This window comes from Spermophilus citellus (genome assembly GCF_964194105.1).
Source record: "Spermophilus citellus genome assembly, contig: SCAFFOLD_264, whole genome shotgun sequence".
Classification (NCBI taxonomy): Eukaryota; Metazoa; Chordata; class Mammalia; order Rodentia; family Sciuridae; genus Spermophilus; species Spermophilus citellus.
The window spans coordinates 54,548-75,484 of record NW_027673160.1 but is presented as its reverse complement, the minus strand read 5'-3'; positions in this window follow the sequence as shown (position 1 = coordinate 75,484).

The following is a 20,937-nucleotide window of genomic DNA, read 5'->3' as shown; positions in this document are numbered from 1 at the left end:
GAGCCACATTCCAAGCCCCTATCATGGTTCTTAAGAGCTCAAAATAAAAATGCCATATAATCCACTAATAATAACTTTTGTGAAGAAGGATATTATTGTGAATGTCTGTACTCTCAGTGGATCGGGAGGATGAAACAGGAGGAACTTAAATGCAAGACCAGCCTCAGAAACTTGGCAATGGCTTAAGTGACTCAGTGATATCCTGTCTTATTAAAAAAATAGGGATGTAACACAGTGGTAAAGTGCCTAAATAAATAAAAATAAATAGAAATTCTTGGTTTAAAAAATGCCCTATAACCCAGCAATTATAATTCTGGATAAATATCTAGAGAAATTGGAACAGTTTTGTTAAGGAAATTACTTCACTTCCATTTTCATTGTAGGTTTATTCACAGTATCTAATAAAAGGAATCAAATGAAATGCCTTTTAGATGCAAGGTATTAATGAAAACATTCCTTCCAGTTGCAGATCATCCATCTACTTGCCTTAAAGTCTGCATACTTATAATTCAAACTGCTCCCAAAAAGGCAAGACTCAGATATGGATTTTTCTGAGTACTCTAAGAGATTTTGGTACTTCTGGACAAATTGTGTAAGACTTTTCTAAAACTAAGGAATAGGTAAATTTTGGAGTTTGGAATGTGGACAACATACAGTAAATTCCTCAAGGTGTAATCTTAATTCAGACACTGTAATAAGGTGTCTGAGTCTGGGGAAGAAAGAGGAACTAAAATCAGAGTTTGATATAAAACTAGACTTTGCTTCACTGATTTCTAGGTTATTGATTTAATTTAAACAGATATTGGAAAATGGTTAAAGCTACTAATTAAAATTTATGTAAAGCAGATATGTAAAAACTACCAGGAAAGAGCTGAAGGTGTGGCTCAGTGGTTCAGTGCTTGCCTAGCATATATGAGGCCCTGAGCTTAATTCTCAGCACCACATATAAATAAATAAAATATAAATAAATATTTTAAAAAAATACCAGGTAAGGGTTTAGGGTTGGTGCTCAGTAGTAGAGTGCTTGGCTAGTATGCATGAGGCAATCTGTTTGATACTGGACCCCCATTAATAATAATAATAATAATAATAATAATAATAATAATAATAATAAAGATAAGGATACTTTGTTCATCTACAACTAAAAAATTATTTTAAAAAAGTACAACAGTGCTATGGCCTGTAACCTTCTAATTATCTGTGTTCTAATTTTGAGAATTTAATTGAAAGAGTCAACTTCATGCTTTTTCTTTGTAGGCTGAATTTAATTACCAACAGAATTTTAAAAATAACTATGAGATTATTAAAGATTTCAGGGATTTTTTTTTGTTTGTTTATTTCTTGGTCATTGGTACTGATATCCTTTTAATACCATGTCATAAAAAGTTTAATACTTGCATTCAGTTAACAAGTACTGATAAGTCACCTAATATATAATAGGCAATGTTACTTAGGTATATCGTATATCAAAAAAAATTGTTCAGCATAGTTATATGATGACAGTGAGCAACATATAACATTATAAAACTTGAGTAGCATCTACTTAAAAAAGCATCTGTATGATTTGTGTAGTAGTATGTTTTTTTCAGAGGCACCTTTATTGCTGGGATTTTTTACTTGGTAGCAGTATTAATTGGCTTCAAAGTATCCATGATTTTTTTTTAATTGTACACAAATACACACACACACACACACACGCACACACACACACACACACACACACTTTTTGGTTTTAGGAAGAAGAGTACTCAATGGCTGTGGGCTCACTTGGCCCAGCCAAAGCCCACTGAAGAGCTGAGTAGGTTGTGGTGACAAAGTCAAAAAGAGGCTTCTGGTGACCAGTTTCACAGAAGTTGTTCCACATTATTATTGCATAGGGAAGCCTTTTATGCATAGTCTGTTACCTAGTAAATTTAGCTGAGGGCCATAATAATCCAGTGAGCAAGCAACACACTTACAAGTGGCATCCAATGGGCTGAAAGTTCACTGGCAAAAAGCAGAAAGAAAAGGAACACAATGTGCACGTGAGTGTGGCCAGGTTACCATGGTAATGGGGCTGGTTGTGGTTGGTGTTCCAAACCACAAATATACAGACCAGTGAGTGGAGCCCTATGATCCCGCGCAAAGGCAAGTAGGATTATTTCCAGCTTACATGCCCAACAAATGGCCTTTTCACATATTTTCAAAAGATCAAAAAAATATATGAAAAAATACACCCATTAGATAGACCTATGCCTGACACGTAGTTGAGATGATAGAAACTAAAGCAGATGTATATTAAGTGCTGAATAAATTTATGTCTTGATTTTCAAAGTTTTTAAAAATATTCTACACATTAGGAAATTCTTTTCTCTTTCTGCTGATACTAGTTGTTATCTTTGATGAGAGAGAGAGAGAGAGAGAGAGAGAGAGAGAGAGAGAGAGAGAGAGAGAGAGATGCCCCTAATATGAAGAGAGAAAATCAAAAGATCTTAAAAGTTTTCCAGCTATTTCTAATTCATTTTGGTAAGAATAACAGGAGACATTTTTATTCAATGGGGAAATAAAAGCATTCATACTGAAATGTAGGCTACTTTAAGTTCCTTTAGGAATTTGCTCTTTGGAAAATAGGAGATTTTTACCTTTATATATTTTTAAATGTTCAGTATAGTGACTCTGAAAATTTTGCATAAAGTATAGAAAAAAAGAATACCAAAGTGTTCAAAAGTACTTAGATAAATATTAAACCAACCAAGAAATGATGGGTGTTTAGGAGGGAGGCAGTTTATAGGATAAAGTTGACTTACCATAAATATAATCTTTTCATAAGAATAAAAATGAGACTTGGAAAAATCAATATGAAAGAGAAATTTGACTTAATGAAAAACTGCTTTCCTCAATTTTATTTACTTGTTTTGCAAAATGTGATAACTATATTTTTTATAGTTACTCATAATTTTAATTCTTCTTTGGAAGGTCTTAATTACAGAACATGGTGACCTGGGTAATAGCCAATTTTTAGATCCAAGAAACAAAATTTCCTTTAAGTTTGATCACTTATGGAAAGAAGCAAGTGACCCTTAACCAGAGAAAGTAGATGGAGGTTTGAAGTCTTGGAGAGAATCCTATGACAATGCTTTAAGAGCCTATGTGAAAGATCATTATTCCAATGGCTTCTGTACTGTTAAGTAACTGTCTGCCTATTTCATTATCAGAGTGTTATATTTCTTACATTTACCTTATCACTTGGGAACTTTAGCCAACCAAACATCACTTCTTTCTTAGATATGGTCTCTGTACTTTATTCCCTAAATCTTTTTTTTTTAAATATTTTTAGTTGTCAGTGGGCATTTATTTATTTATTTATTTGTGTTGCTGAGAATTGAACCCAGTGCCTCACACATACTGCAAGCGTTCTACCACTGAGCCACAACCGCAGCCCCCTAAACCATTTTTGAAAGGAGAATAAATACATGAAAAATTTCTTTATAAAATCACAATGCATAATAATTTTAAATTTCTATATGTTCTATTTCATATTTATCTTATTTACTTATGAAAAAATATTGCCTTCCTTCAAAAATTAAGTTTTTAAATACTTTAACTTAGACTTAGGAAAAAATGTTAAAATTGTTGGGAGATCTATTGTCCACATTTGTGTCTTTTTGGCATAGGCATTTATACAAAAAATTACTTCTGCATAGTTAAGATATTTTTCACTAGATAATCAAAACTGTTTTGAAATAAACACTTTTAGAAATCTAGAGTAATGTTATTTTTATTTTTTACTATCTCTTGGGATCTAACAGATAAATTTGGCTCTACATGATTTCCCCTTTATAATATTGTGACAAGAAAAATATGTATAGAATGTTTAATTTTTTATTTGTTTCTTTGTTTGTTTTGGTCGTGCTGTGAATTGAACCTAGGGTTTTGTGCATGTAAAACAAGAACTCTACCAGCTGAGCTGTAACACCAGCCTCAGAATGTTTAATAATTTTTTATTATTGTATTTTAAACTTATATCGATTAATAAAATCATGATGTTTTGAAATATGTATTCACTGTGGAATGGCTAAATTGAGCTAATTAACATGTATTACCTAACAGGTTTATTTTTTAATGAGAATTCTGAAAATCTAATCTCTAAGCAATTCTCAAAACAATACATTAACTTGAGTATTTTAAATATGTGATGATGATGAGTGAAATGGCAATATAGAACGTTAGTTAAGTGCACTTACATTTAAACTTTAATAAATGGTATGAGTCTTAGCCCTGCCACCTAACTAGCTGTGTGACCTTAGGTAAATGACTTAATAGTTTTATGTCTATTTTCTCATTTGAAATGGAAATAGTTCTTACCACATAGTATTGATGTGAAGATTAAATGAGTTAATGATGCATTTACAGTGCTCAAAACAGTGGCACAACATAAGCCCTGCCTAAATGGTAGATAACATTATTTTATTTATTTATTTGTTTGTTTGTTTGTTTGTTTGTTTAATAAAGGAGAAAACCCATCTTGGTGGATACCAGTACAGAATTCTTTTTGGAACCCAGTATTGCAGTGGGAGACTTGATACACTTCCTTTTAGAAATTGGCTTTTCGATCCTAAATATACTTTCAATTTGTCATTTGTTACCTATTCAAAGTTTGTCATTCCCCATTCTTAATTTGGAGAGTTTCAATGGCAAATAACCTCAGGGGTCTTTTTTCACTTCCCTTAGCTATCAAATGAGCAACACAGTGCTGGAATTTTTCTAATGGTGTCTACTGTACACTAGTTTTCTGTATTCTTAGCTGTCTTGCTTAGTAATCTATTTTAGTAATTTCAACTCATTATTACCTATCACATTTTCTATGTGGCATTTTTCAGAAAATTCTTATTTGTCCTAGATGAGCATCTAATCCCCAATGTTTTATTAGGTGTGAGTCTGACATAAAATCTTTTTCTCTTCCCTCCACACTGAAAAACTTTTCTGTTATACTTGAATTTGAGAAAGAAAGGTTCTTACTCTTGGTTTCATACTATCCTGTGTACTTTAAGACAATTTCATATGACTTTGTTTTTTCTTCTTATAAAGTTCTCATTACTTAGAAATGTTCTTATTTTTTCCTGTACTTAATGGAGATAAAACTTTAATCATGATAATTCCTCTGAGTTGTTTCTGTTCATCTTGCTGTTTCTCCTCTGTTTTCTTCCTTACCCTCCAAATCATTGGGCCTTCTTCCCCTACTAGTGCCATGTCCTCATTACTCATCCACTTATGAGCCTTTGAGTTTTACTTTAGTCTCCATCCTATAGAAAGTGCTCTCTGAGAGTATTAATGGTTCCTGAATCACTTGATCCAGTGAACATTTTTGTGGTCCTTGACTTCTGCGGCTGTTTCATACTGAGCCCAGAAAATAGAAATGATCTTTTGCTTAGACTTCCATTATCAATACCTATTAACTCTTTTTACTTTGTCTCTAATTTTCTAATATCCAAAAACTTTTAAAATACTCTTGAAAGTTCATAGCCCACTAAATATAGGGAAAGTAACACAGACTTAGTGTTAGAAAAACAATGTGTTTTGGTTTTATCTTCACCACTTATTCTCTTAAGAGACCTTGGACAGAAACACCTATGAACTAACTTCAGCTTTACCTTTTGTGGATGATAAACATGCCTTTTCTTTTATTTTGTTGTAGTTTTTCCAGTTTTATTAGAGCAAATAGAAAATAATATGGGAAAACATATTATGTGAACTCTAAAATTCGATGGCTTCTTTGCATTCCTCTAGTAATTGTTTCCATTTATTTCTACTGTAAGGAAGAGTTGGTGTTTCTGTAACTACTGGCTAGACATTTCCATCTAGATTTCCCAGTTTGTTACTGATACCACCATCTTCCAGTCATTCAGATGTACAAATACTTTGGCCCTTCCTTTTGTTTTTGTTTGTCCATTTGTTTGTTTAACCCTTCAGTTACAATATATTGCTAAACTTATGCATTTTGTCTGGAACCCTTCCTTTTCATTACCATTTGATACTACCCTAGATTATGACCTAAATTAATTTATGTGGTCTTCTAACCAGCCTCCAGCTTTTCTTCCCTTTTTTCCTGTATAGCAGTATTGGTCATTCTCCAAAAATAATAGTGCTGGTCATATTCTCCCAATATAATAGTTTTGGTCATGTTGTTTTACTCTCTTTCTGCTTCCTGTAGAATGAAATCTAAAGTTCTTACTTATATATACTACTGTATGGTCTAAATCTACCATTTTGTCTCCCACTAGTCTACTTTACACATACCCTCTAACATGATGACCTAATTGACATTCACTTAACAAACCCTTGATTTCATGCCTGAACTGTTTACTGGTCTTTATTCTCAGTCTCTGCTTATCAGAATCTTATCTGCTTTGTAAAGCTCAGCTTAAATGGCACCTCCATTAAACTCTAAGCCAGGAGCAATATTTTCCTCTATTCATTGTACCTCTGTCTCTGTTAGAATTTAACAGAATCTAGGGCTGGGGTTGTGGATCAGAGGTAGAGTGCTTGCCTAGCATGTGCAGAGCACTGGGTTTGATCTTCAGCACCACATAAAAAAAAATAAAATATGGGTTTTGTGTCCAATACAACTAAATATATACATATATAAAGAATTTAACAGGATCTGGTTGTGAGTGCTATGTTTTGCTTATTCTATCTGTCTCAAGGATTTAATACATTGCTTATGTGCATTGTTTGGCATTTAGATTAATTGTGTATTTCTAGTTTGATTTGTTTTCCCCAATAGGTTTATTCTAAAACTATAGATGTACAACAGACTATCATGGCATGTATTGAAAGCCACCAGTTTCAGCCTAAAAACTTTTGGTAAGAAATAGATATTCTCTTTTTTTGCATCTAATTATTTTGTAGAGAAATCAGCAATTTTTATCCATTTTGAGAATTTTTTTTTGCTGCAAACTGCACAGCACTTAATTCAGATACCAGACCAGGTGATAAGGAGATGCAGACAAGACAAATAGAGAAAAAGCTGGGGCCCCATGGTTCTCCATCCCCTGACGAGGGATGGACAACCCAGAGCCAGTTCACCATGTTTATTATATAGGTTTTAACCTCAAAAGGATTCGTTGTAAGAAAGTTTCTTAAAGATAAACAGAAACAAAGTGGAGGGTATAAACAGCTCAATTAGAACTATCAGCTTGTGCTCAAAATTCTCCACCTGTGGACAGCTGCCATTAGAACCCAAGGTTAAGTTATGATAAGTCCCTGGCTAGCATGTAATTCCCCTTTGAACAGGGCATCACCACAGCAGCTGGACAGTTTCAAATCTAGGCCTTTGCGCAGAGAGTTCCCAGGAGGGACAGCTCAACGATTATATAATTCATTCACTGCTCCCAACATTTATTAATTTACATACATCCTAGTCCTTTTTATTTTTGAGACAGGATTTCACTAGGTTGCTGAGGGTCTTGCTAAATTCTTGAGGCTAGCCTTGAACTTCTAATTCTCCTGCCTCAGCAAGGTAATTTTTTTTTACTTACAAGATTTTAGCTCTCCATCTATGAATTTAGACATTATTTAGATTCCTTCCAATTCTAATTTGGTTTGGTTTTTGTTTTGTTTTGTTTTGTTTTCTCTCCAATATGTGAGATTGAAACGAGGGGTGCTTTACCACTGAGATACATCCCTCGTTCTTGTTATTATTATTATTATTTTTTATTTTGAGACAGGGTCTCACAAAGATGCTGAGGCTGGTCTTGAACTTGCAATCTTTCTGTCTTAGTCTTGTGAGTCACTGAGATTACAAGAATGTGTCACCATACCCAGCTCCAATTCTAAGATTCTATAGCCATATCTTTTTAAAAAGTACTTTTATATTGAGTGAGAACAAATGATTAATATAAAGTGCCCAGTTGAAATTATTGAGTTTTACTTGGGTAAGGGTTAGTAATATTTGAGTTGATTATGTAACTCAGCAGCCTGTCCATTTTCAGAAGAGCATACCATGAACAGAATGGGCATGGTTCACTTCAACGCAAACTAAGGAAAAGTGGAAATCCAGATAATTTAGAAAACATTTATGGTCAGGCCACTTGGTTCCAGACTTAGGTTTGAGTATGCCTTGGGTTTATCAAATTGGGAATGACTGGTCCCCTCCTCCCCAACCCCTCAAAAATTTTTTTCAACTTTTTGGCCTCAGTGGTAAATCACCTCTTTCTTGTGCCTACTGCTAATTCTGCAGCACTGTATGTGTATGTTTTAATAGGAATGGTCGTTGGAGATCAGAGTGGAAGTTCACTATTACACCACCTACAGCCCAGGTGCTTGGAGTACTCAGGTTTCAGGTAAGATTCAAACATGTTCATTTATCATGGTAGAAACGTTTACATTTTTGGTTTGGGAGTATGACTCAGTGCTTGCCAAATATGCATAAGACCCTGGGTTCAATCTCCAGCACTGCCTAAATAAATAAAACTTCACATTTTAAAATAAACATGCAAGTTGGTCATTGTTGTAGAATTAAAATAAGTACTAACTTATATGCAGATGCAAAGAGAGGTGGATGGAAGTGAGTAGAAATAAAAGCTTTCCTGGGGAGGGAGTTAAACAGAGATCTATTTTGGGTTGATAAAGAAAATTATGTAGACAATACTGTTTGCTGGTTATTTTTTTTATGTGGTGCTGAAGAGCGAACTCAGTGCCTCACATGAGCGAGGCAAGCTCTCAATTGCTGAGCCACAACCCCAGCCCTGTTTTATACTTGTGTGTGTGTTCAGAGGGGGGGGTGCTGGGGATTGAACCCAGGGTCTTATACATGCAAGGCAAGCACTCTACCAACTAAGCTATATCCCCAGCCCTATACATATACACTTTTTAATACAGAATTTCTGGTCACACTTTGGGAGAAGGCTTACTTCATTTTTATTATCTTTTAAAAGTCACAATGAAAATTATTTGAAAGAGACATTAAGATATTTAGGCCTAGCAAGACACAGTGGCACACACCTGTAATCCCAGTGGCTCAGGAGACTGAGATAGGAGGATCTAGAGTTCAAAGCCAGCCTCAGCAAAATGAAGGCTCTAAGAAATTCAGTGATTTATTTTATTAGCTACAGGGTTGGGCTGAGTTTCTTAGGGCCTTGCTAAATTGCTGAGTCTGACTTTGAACTCAAGATCCTTCTGCCTCACATTCCAGAGTTCCTGGGATTACAAGCATGTGCCACTGCATCTGGCCTATGTCACACTTATTTTTATAGTGTAATTTTCCATCAAATATTTGGTTTTCAGTGATTTTCTTTTAACTCCCAATTAGGTTTTTCCTGCCAGTCAGATCTATGTACCTCCTGCATATTGATGATATTTGTATGGCCTTGTCTCACATATTAAGTATTAGGATCCATTAAAACTCCTTGGTTTTCAAAAAGAAACTAATTTTCCATGCTTTTTATTATTTTTAATATTTCTAAAGTGGGATCTTATTTATCTTTGTAGTCATAATGTCTGGCCCAGTGCCTGGAATCAAAAACACAAATGTTTTTTGTTGTTTGGGTTTTTGTTTGTTTTTAATTTTTTTTAGTTGTTCATGGACTTTGTTGGGAAAAGTATAAACCGCAGCCGTACCCCAGAGAAAAAAACCCAACATGTTGCCTAAGGACTTCTCCTTCCTACCTTCTTCTTCTCTGCAGTGGCGCGAAAAGTTCCCACCCTTGTGAACTCTCCCACCAGCGCCAATTTCAAACCTTGCTGGCGGGGAACCTTAGCCCCAATGAGAACTAATGCCTGGGCACGGGAACTCATATCTGAAAGAACTTGCCAATAAACGGGTGGCCTGCCATTTATCTAAGCCCTACCATCTCCCCTTTAGTTCTATATAAGCACACAGCTTTTTTGCAATAAAATTGGAATTCTCCCAGTGAAGTGTCTTTGCGTGGGGAATTCTTTCATTCTGGTGCCCCGTGTGAGGACTCGGGTGAGCTCTTTCCAACAAGAGCCCCGTCCCCTGCCCCGCCGAAGACTCTCTGCCCAAGTCCGCTGTTCTCAGACGCCAGCTCCCCTGCACTCACCGCTGATTCGGCCGTAGGTAAGGAGAAAGGAGGGGCTCAGCACCTAAACTGAAAAAGTGATTCATAGAGTTCAGTAGAGGATGTATCAGAAAATAAAAATTTTCAAGACTTCAGTTGTAGTTTGACATTCAAAGGGCTTAAATTGTCCCTCACATCCTTGCCAAAGAAAAAGCATAAACTAAAAATCTACAACTTTTCTGTACCTGCCAGAAAACGGAGGTGTAGAGCAAACTGCCACTTGAGAATGTTGAGAGACAGATGTGTCCAAAGAGTCACAGCCAACCTGTGCACACCCCAGGTAGAAGCCTCCAGGGCTATGCACTGCAGGAACAGAAACATGGCGGCTCGGTGATGCGCATTAGGCTGTGTGGCCTAGGACGAGAGGAGGAAAGGCCTGGGTCTGCAGTCTTGAGGAGCCCTGCCACTCTGTGGGGTTCAGCATCACCAACTCCACCTGGTCCTCACTGGGATGACTCTAGACAGACTGCCCCGCCTCTGGCATAGCCAGGAGAGGTGTTCCGGATTCTACCCTGTAAGACAGGCTTCTCTCAGGGACATGTCATTCTGGAAGCTAATTAGGGGACAAAGTGTCTTCCCTGGAAGACTCCTTAGATTTCCTGCCTCACTAATGGAAAAGTCAGATCAATAGGTGTCAGGGCTTCAAGGAAGCAGGGTGGGAACACTCTGAATAGGAAAGTAGTTGGAGGAAGGATGGAAAAAGAGCTGTATTGATGGGGGGTAGGGAAGACCTCAGGTCACAGACCCATGACACACATTTGGTATAAGGTCAACATAAATAAAGATTATGAAACTCTCTGTCACTCCTTGCCACCACTCCAACAGGGCTCCCGTGTATAGGAGTGAGTCCTTATCTGACAGCTGAGAAAGCTCTCTGAGAGGGAATCAGAGCTCGGATACCTACTGTCATAGCAGACATCAAACACAGCCCAATCTCGAGCCAGATAAAGGGAAATTTTTTATACTAATTTCTTTTATTCTAATGTCCTTTATACTAATGTCCTACTTACCTCAGCTACTTTTTATCAACATATTTCAGGCTAGATGCTGAAGGCAAAAATTAATAATAATAATAATAAAAGAAATCAAAAGAGACAAAAAGATATGACCGAGATTGGACGGCAATGTTGGCATGAAGAAGCAGGGAATTTAAAATGATTATGATTTACTGGAGACAATATTTGAAATAATTCTGATTAATATTCCAAGAGTATTAGTGGGAAAAGTAGAGAAGATGCAAGAGCAGATGAGCTATGTAAGCAGAAAGATGCAGACTCTCAGAATCAAAAGGAAAAAGTGCTAGAAATCAAAAATACTGTGAACAAGATGAAAAATGTGTTTGATGGGCTCATCAGCAGACCAGACACAGCTGAGCTAAGAATGAGCTAAAAAACTGCTTAATAGAAACTCCTCAGGCTGAAATAAAAGATGAAAGAAAAAGAAAAACCAGAATAGAGCCCTCCATGAATTGTGGGAAGTTTTCAAAAAGGAGGAGTCATTGAAAAAATAAAGAAGGAGAGGACTGAGCAGAGTAAATAGATGAGAGATTGCTGAGATCTTTCTAGAATTAGAGATAGACATCAAACTATAGAACCAAGAAGCCCAGAGAACACCAAATAAGATGACATAAAAAAATCTACAGTAAACAGCATTAAAGTAGAGACGAAGGGAGAACCTTGAAACCAGAGTAAGGAGGAGACACTGTACCCACGGAGGAGCAAGCAAGAAAAGAATGGAGTGAAAGATTTAAGAAAAACCTCCTTGAAGAAACAAAACCTGCCTGATAGGATTCATCCCTGCAGACCTGCCACAAGGGAGCTAAGAGAAGTTCTTTAGAGAGAAGGAACAAACAGGAACCTACCAAAAGAGAACAGGACAGCAGCAGGGAGGAATGAACAGAAAGCAAGACCTCCTCACTTCTTCCTCTTGATTTAATAGGATAATGGTAACAATGTATTTGTTGCCTATAGATGTGGATGATTAAAATGCATGGCAGGAATGCCACAACAGACAGTGAACTGGGAAATCCTACTGTAAGGCGTCTGAGCTATTTAGAATATTATCTGAAGATGGACTTAGTTTGCATAAAATAGATAATCTATATTCTCTGGCTGCCATTTAAATGATTTTAAAGGAATTATAAGTAAAGAATACTGAAGGCAAAAATGAATTACTTCATCGGAGACAGTAGAAAAATAGGAAAAAGAAAAAATGCTATAAGGAATAGACAGCAATTACATATATGGTAGCTGTTGTATCCATAACCCAAAAATCAGTGAAACAGATCTATTTTTATCTCCAACATTGCTTTCAGTTATGACAGGGTCTGAATTAAAATTCCCCTTTAAAGAATTTACTATGTGTTGTGTTCTCATTCTAACCTCCCATATGACCTAGTTTTGACTTTTAGAATATCTAAAACAAGGTTCCCAGAGATTCCAAATTTTTTGGAGTATTTAGAAAACACTACTATCTGACTCTTGCCTTCTAGGGACCAGTTTGAATTTTAAGGGTGTAGCTTCTGAAGGGATGGACTAATTGGATGCTTTGAAACTGAAAGGAATTTTCTGATATACTTTCTATCTAAAAGGTACTTCATTTGTTTCATTTTATTAGATACTGTGAATAAAGATACAATAAAAAATAGACGTTTGGCAATATATTTAGCAAAAGGATTCCAATTCCTTTACATATATACCCAGAGTTATTATTAGAGGATTGTATGATATTTTTAACCAAGAATTATTACTTATATCTTTTTATTTATTTAAATACTGGAGATTAATCCCAGGGCACTTTACCAGTGTGCTACATTCCCAGTCTCCAACACTTTTATTTATTCATTTATTTTTGAGAGAGGGTTTTACTGAGTTTCTTAGGACCTTGCAAAGTTCTTGAGGCTGGTCTTTAACTTTAGAATAAATCCCTAGTTTTCTACCTTTTACCTTCCTAAGCCACTGGGAGTACAAGCATGTACAACCTTGCACTGCAATCCCAAATTATTACTAGTGGATTATGTGGCATTTTTATTTTGGGCTTTTAAAGATCCTTAAGACTTTTATAAAAAATATATTTATTAAATTTATATTGTCACCAATATTTTTACATATTTGTGTAACCTGGACTCCCTATTAATTATGAGATATTTGCTTGGTTTTATTTGGTTTGGTGATGAGTATTGATTCCAGGGGTGCACACCACTGAGACACATCCACATTCCTTTTTGTGTTATATTTTGAGACAGGCTACCACTAAGTTGATTGTAGCCTTGTTTTGTCCGTGAGGCTGTATTTGAATTAACAATTCTCCTGCATCATTTTTCAGAGCTTCTAGTATTTCAGGCATATGCCACCATACATGACCATTTTAGATTTTTATAATAGTCATTCCAACAGCACTGCATAGAATGCAGAAAATCTATTTGATTAATGCATTAAATCCCAGAGGCAATTTTATATGAAGTAGCCAGTGTAGGATTGTTGTGTAAAGATTAACAAGGATTGTGGAATGTGATAGACATTATTATCTAAAGTACATATATGAAGACAGGAATTGATGTGAACATACTTTATATACAAAACAAGGTATGAAAAATTGTTCTATATTTGTAATAAGAATTGTGATGCAATATGCTTCATGTATTTAAAAAATAAAACCAAACATATTTCTTTATATATATATTGCTGAGAAGCAAACTCAGTGCTTTGCACATGCTAGGAAAGTAGTCTACCACTGAGACACAATTCCAACCCATGTACCCAGCTTTTTATGCTCTCTTTGTAGTAATCAGAAACAACTTTAAAAATTAAAATTCCATTTATATCACTTTTCCTAGTACAGTAATGTATTACTTACTAAACTTATTCTTAGTATTTTTAAAAAATAATCTAATGGATAATTGTTATTTTTCCCAGAGATAATTTTATCACTTCTTTAGGGCTTGGTGAAGGGTCTTCTTTTTTTTCAGAATATGGATGTCTCCTATTATCAAAATGTCCATTCTAAGTGTGTTAAAAATAATGATTCTAAAAGTTCACACAATCCACACATTTCCAAGACTATAGGGAAAAGGGAAAGGACAATATTCACAACCAAGAAATCATTTCCCATGGAAGCATAGTATCAGTGTCCAACTTGGAGTGTAATCCAGATCTTTCAGTGATAAAGTTGTTTAAAAACCAAAACCATAGGTTGTTGTGATCCTCTAAAGTACCCTGAATCGCTTTAAGTCATTTACTATTCTTGAAAATAAAATTTCTGCTACCTACTTAAAAAATAAAGCACATTGAATGAGAAAGGTGAATGAGACTTAAGTTCTGTGGAGGTACTGAGGTTGACCTTTAATTATAGTTTATAAATAGTCAAATATGAAGGGCCTTAGAGTAGTCTCATCTTTTCCAACACATGATAGGGAATACTTAGATGAACTGACATGAAATAATGAAAATGCATTTCAGGGAAGTGATATCACAGAAATTTTTAGGGTAGAATCTTAGAAATGTGGGAAAAATATATTCATATACATATGCATTTCTATAGAAAAAATAAGTGATAAGTACATGAGTATAAGGGTAAATTCAGTGTGCATCATGCATTGTAGGTTGAAGGTAATGATAAAATATTAACTGAGGAGATCCAAAACTTTATAATTGCAGGAGACATTAATAGCAATTTAGAAAAAGAAAATATAGTTAAATCCCTTTAGATTTGCCTCTGTCCTCTGTTCTTCTTATGAATTTGATTCTGTCAAATGAGATTATGTGGGTATGGTTCTCTCTGAATTTATGTTTTCTTTTGTTTTTAGGATTTTGTCAGATATGTCATGTAAAGACCTGTCCTAAACTCACTTTGGGGGCTCTTTTACCACCTGTTCTGGACTGCAGAGCAGAGACTCACCTCACTCATTCTGTGCAATGAATTGACTTTTGTCAATCTTTGCCAACAATTGTTGGAAGAACAAGCATATTGGAGGGTCCTTCATATGCTATAATAAGACTGTCAGACCCTGTGAGGTTAAAGGTTTCTACTTGCTATGTTAGAAACATCTTCCCTATGAGAAGGGCTTATCTATATGTATATATATTTTGTTTTGGAAGCCCCGTGAACACAGAAGAAATGCATTTATGGTCACAAACAAAGGAATGCCAAAAGCCATTAGATATGAGAAAATACAAAAAATACAATTTTCTCTTAGAGCTTTTAGAGGTAAAAAGTTTATTCATCTTTTCTGTAAGAAAACTAAAATTTCTCTTTGGCCTGCCAAATTTGGTGTTTTAAACTTGCTTGGAATTTCTACCTGTGTTTTCAATTCACCTATGCCTGGCTATCCCTTACCAGATAACAACCCTCTAAAACCTTACTGGTGCCTCATAAATTCTGGCTCCCACTTTCCAAATAAAACTTCTATCTAAATCTCAGTGGCTGCTCATATATTCTAAAGTCTGGAGCTGAATTTATTTCCTAACTTGGAATGTTAGCCATGCAGATCCCTATTCTGCTATCTGCCTTTGCATTATGATTGTCAAAATCTTGTTAGTAGTACATACCCTAGACACTCACCTCCTTTGTAACTTTTTGTGCTGTAAAAATTGTTTCCTGAAGATCAGGGGGATGATCTCTAGCATGATATCTTGTAAGAGACAGTCCTGGCCAGCTTTTGTGTACACAATACAATCTTGATTTAATTTGATTTAAAATTGGAGTTGGTGGTGTTTTCTTTGTGTTTTGGTTCAAAATTAACTTTTTTTTAAACTTCACTGTAAATAAAATCAAGGAACACAACAAAACTCCTGTAAATAAGCTAGGTGCATAATAACAGTAATTCTTTACTGAAAGCACATTATTCATTATAGAAATGATTTAAGCTTAAAACTTAAAAGATAGCTCAAATATCAAGGGAGTTTAGGAGTTAGAAATATTTGCTTTCAGAATATAGGTGGTAAAATAAGACAAAAGAGAAAATGTGAAGCATAAATACATTAAGTAATATGCAAAAAATATCACCAAAATATTTATTACAAAAAATCATAGCTACATAAATGGTTCAAAAGAAGTAGTCATTTTGTCAGGAATAATCATTTGGACAAGAATGGAAGTTTTGGTTCTCTTTTTAAGTAGTTTTCCTCATAGTGAATAATCTTTACACTATGTCTGCATTTTACTGGTTGTATTTAATTATAATTCATATATCTGCAAAAAAGGTACTGAATGCAGAAAAATATTATTGCTCATGTTTAAATCACCTACATTATTTGATCTTTCCCTTTTTAAACCAAAAATCTGCATAAAACCATTTCTTAATAAATATCTCTATCTCTGTATATTAGCAACTACTGAGTTATAAAATTTGCTATGATAACTTATCTCTTCATGTACTTAAAGACTATGAATTTGCTTCTTTGCATTTAGGTATAATTTTCTATGGTGTTCGCTAGTTATTTATGTCTCTTTGCCAAGTTTTATACCAAGCTCTTAGTATGTGCCTTAATTACTCTGTGTAGCAATGTAAGATTTTTGTCTTATTTATGACACTTTGTTCCCAGAACTGTGTCTAAAGGGAAATATTTACAAAATGATTATCCAGGAAAAAATCTATCTAATATTATATTTTCATAGTATTTATTTATATATTTATGTATACATATTTTTATTATTTAGAAACACACTTTGGTCCGAAACTACAGTGATACTAGTGTATTTTAGCTTGAATTAGTTGTGAGAAACAAACTAAAAAGACATTTCTCTTTGTTGGCTGGTGATTTCTGCAACCTCAGGAACATAATAAATAATGGCAGAAATAAATAAGTGACTCTGTAGTTTGAGGCAGAACCATCAAACTAGATGATGTTTTGCTTCTGCTTTCTATCTTGATCATTAGAAACATACCTTTAAATTTACATGGAACACTATTGGAATTCTGTTCTGTTAGTTCTTCTAAAAAAATCAATGAAAATTAAAAATAATGTAGGAAAGATAAATAATTAATTTCAAACAAATCATTTCTTAAAATAAATAATGTTTTTTCCATATTACCAAAAATTCTGAAAAGTTAGAAAAGTTAAAAGCTTTAGAAATAGCCTAAGGAAATTTCTCTTCTGCTCAGGACAGTAGACTATATCTCCAACTCATTCCTCTCTAGAATTGGACTGTGTGCAAATATGAAAAAAAAATGCTAAGATTCCTCACATAGCTTATAATTTTTAAAATCCTGACAGGAGGTCAATCTGCCATTTTTCTACTTTCCAAAATACAAAATCATAAATTTGTATACTTAACAAATATTTGTAGAAGTGTAATTCAAAATGACCTAAGAAAATGAAAAAAAAAATATTGAAGGACTGACCCACTGAACATGAGGGACTTATAATATTGAAGCCCTTATATTAAAAGTCTTTTTATCATTGTCAAAATTTTCCATGTTTATATTATCAATATATTAATCAAAATTTTATGCATTTAATAACAAATATCTTAGTTTCTATTTTACTCAGTCTTTTAAAAATTAGTAGTAATTAATATTAATAATTTAATGCTCATACTTGTTAAAATATGAAACATATACTTTAAAAGCTATGGCCATAGCAAGTGAAAAATACAGCCTAATTTCCTTTTAAGATTGGGAGCCATCTCGTCACAGAGGCATAAAAAGTTAATTCCTGCTTCATTATAAATTACTGTGATTTGTAAACTTGCTTGAAATGCGTGCCAGTGCCTTGAACTCACCCATGTCTGGTTTTCCCGGATGAGATAACAGCCCTCCCTGAAACTTTAGTGATGACTCATAAATTCTGGCTTTTCGTGACCAAATAACATCTCACTTGAAACTTTAGTGGTGCATCCTAAATTCTGATGTTGTGATCTAAGCTTACTCCCTAAGTGCTGAACCAATTAGACCATTAACCTACTACCTGCCTTTGTATTACGCCTGTCAAAATCCTCTTATCTGTTCAAATTTCTCAAGATATTCCCCTTTTGCAACTTTTTGTGCTATAAAGCTGCAGTCCTAGAGAACTGGAGTGCTGTCTTCTTTTCCCATGGCTTTCAGGAGAGACTGTTATGCTCAAATGCGGGACTCCCAAAAGACCATCAGAGAAGAAGACTGATGTAAGCAACAAAGAGGTGTTTATTGCGAGCTAGCTCAGTCCTCCACACACAAAGCAACTTGTGGTTTGGAGTTCCTGAGCCCAGTGTTTGCTGCAGTTTTGTACACTCTTTGGGGAAGGCAGGTACCCCACATACATCATAGCATCTCTTAGCAAATCATCACACACCTTGGGAAAATCATAAACAATTCTAAAACATCATTAGCGCATTCACTAGTGGGAACAAGTTGGGTAAGGGTGATTGGTTACTACAAGATGGGGATTTATTTGAACTAATTGACTTAGGCCACTAGGGGAGTATTTGCTGAACTATATGGTTTCCCAAAATGTTATCAACCACCATAAACTACTGGAAGGGTCATCTGGCATCCCAGGAATTTTCCCTGTCTCATGCTGATTGGTGGTTTCTAGGGGGTTGTTATGGGTCCCCACCTAGCCTGAATGAGTCAGGGACACCAGGTAAAGCAGATTTATCCTGTTATTTGTAGATAAACAGCTCAGCAGGATGGGTATGTGCCTAGGAGTGCTCTGTGTGTCTTTCCAAGGACAAGGGTCATGCCCCCTTCCTTGGACAGTCTTTGCTCTGAGGTAGAGATGGTTTCTGACCTTGTAACTTATTTTTTAAGTATTTTTTATCTGTAGCTGGACACAATGCCTTTATTTCACTTACTTATTTTTATGTGGCACTGAGGATTGAACCCAGGTTATGGCACATGGGAGGTGAACACTTTACTGCTGAGTCAAAATTCCACCTAAACTTGCCTTGGTGCACTTCTCTGGTGTTATACTTCAGCACTGGGGAAGCAAGGACTCTTCACCAGTAAACAGCCCTAACAGGTTTAAATTTATTTTGAGAAAGGCCCTATCTAAATTGCTGAAATTATTTTTGTTATGGTTTGATTTATCCAGAATTTGTTATTGCAATAAAGTATACTGTTTTTGCATACATATGTATTCATATGGGAATCTTATTTATATTGTGATTCTGTAAGGGTCCAGTGAAAAGTCGGAGGAAGAGACCACCAAGAGACTGACTCATGCAATTGCAGAAGTGGATTTATTGAGGATCCAATTCAGTGCGCTGAGGCTCTAGGCTCACTCAAGAAGCGAGAGCAGCCCAGAGCAGAGGCTAAGCAGTGCTTAAGTACACTTTTTGGGGAGGGCAGGGGCTTTGCATACATCAGAACAAATCAGCATGAGGCGCTGGAAAATTGAACAACAAATTTCATACATGATTAGCACATTCATTGGCGGGAACAGGTCGGGCAGGGGTGATTGGTCACTCCTAAGCAGGTACACATTCAAACTGATTGGTTCGGGCCTTGTATGCCTACATGACAAGCTGCACAGGGCCCTAGGCTAAATGGCCAGTAGGGAATTGTCTTAACTATCTCAGGAATTTCAGGTTCTGGGTGTAGCAGAGGAACTTAACAATACCTGGTCTTTCACTTTTTAATTCAGGCTTTGCAGCTTAGACATTTACAATGCCCGGTCTTTTACATTTTAATTCAGGCTTTGCAGCTTAGAAATTTTACCCTTTCAATTCTTTGATGATTATTGTAATATTATAATTTCACAATATATATGAATAGTAGATCATAATAAGTTCTTTTGATGCTCTTATAATTGAAAAGGTTTTTGGATAAAGTTACATATAACTTTGTAGATGAATTTTAAAAATTTATGCTTTGGTTTCTTCATTTAAAGTAAAGCTTGTTGATTTTTTTAAAATTTTTATTGCATTATTGTTGTATTTAATAATCATGTTTAGTTTAACATTACCAAAAAACATGAAATATAATTTTCTCTACCTCAAGTATCCAGTACTTCCCCTTTTTCTATTCTCATATTTTCTTCTATCGTATATTTATTTATAGATTTTTAAATTATTGCTTTATAGAATATACATAAAAATAGACTTCACTGTCATATATTCATATTTATATATAGCAATTTTCGTGAGAAATATTGTGGGTTAATTTTGGGGAAAATTATCACCTTTATAATGATAAGTTTTATTATCTGTACATGGGATGTATAATTTAGTCTTTTATGTGCTTTTTCTGATTTTTATTGTCTCATAAGTTCTACATATTTTTTCTAAAAATGTACACATGTGAAATACCACTTGCATAAGGCACCTATGTAAAATTTATACATAGTGTTTTATGCTGTGGTTTAGACTGGATATATCATGAAATGTGACTGGCCCTAGTGACCATTTTTTCTACAGATTATTATTTATCTCTTCCAAGATGTGTATTGTATTGAGCAATGCCCTTTGGCTTCAAGGGTTTGTATGAGTACCATTGCATACTTATATATTATGGTCACATATGCTCTAATCTCAGTAAGTCTCTGTGATGGGGAGTATCATGTATATTCAATAGCAAAATAGTATCCACAAATAGATACAAATTTAATCTTCTTTTGAGTTAATGATTATTCATTTGTTTTAAATGTTCACCAATATTACTTAATTTTTACCATGATGGGTTTTTATTTTGCATTTCTTTAATTTCTAAAGATCTTGAATTTTTATAGTTAATAAACATATCTCAGGTATAAATTTACAGTTCAAACTTCTGGATTTTATATATTTTTTGCTTAAAAGATGATAAATGGATCAAAAAATGCAGCTAAAGTTTGATTTCAAGAAAAAGAAAAAAGTTTAAATTATTTTTAAAAATTGCCTTTTTTCTTTCCTCATCATGTATTATAGGTTTCTTGTGTGATTGCAAGTGTAGGTAATTTAAAGTGGATTCTAGGGCTTATCT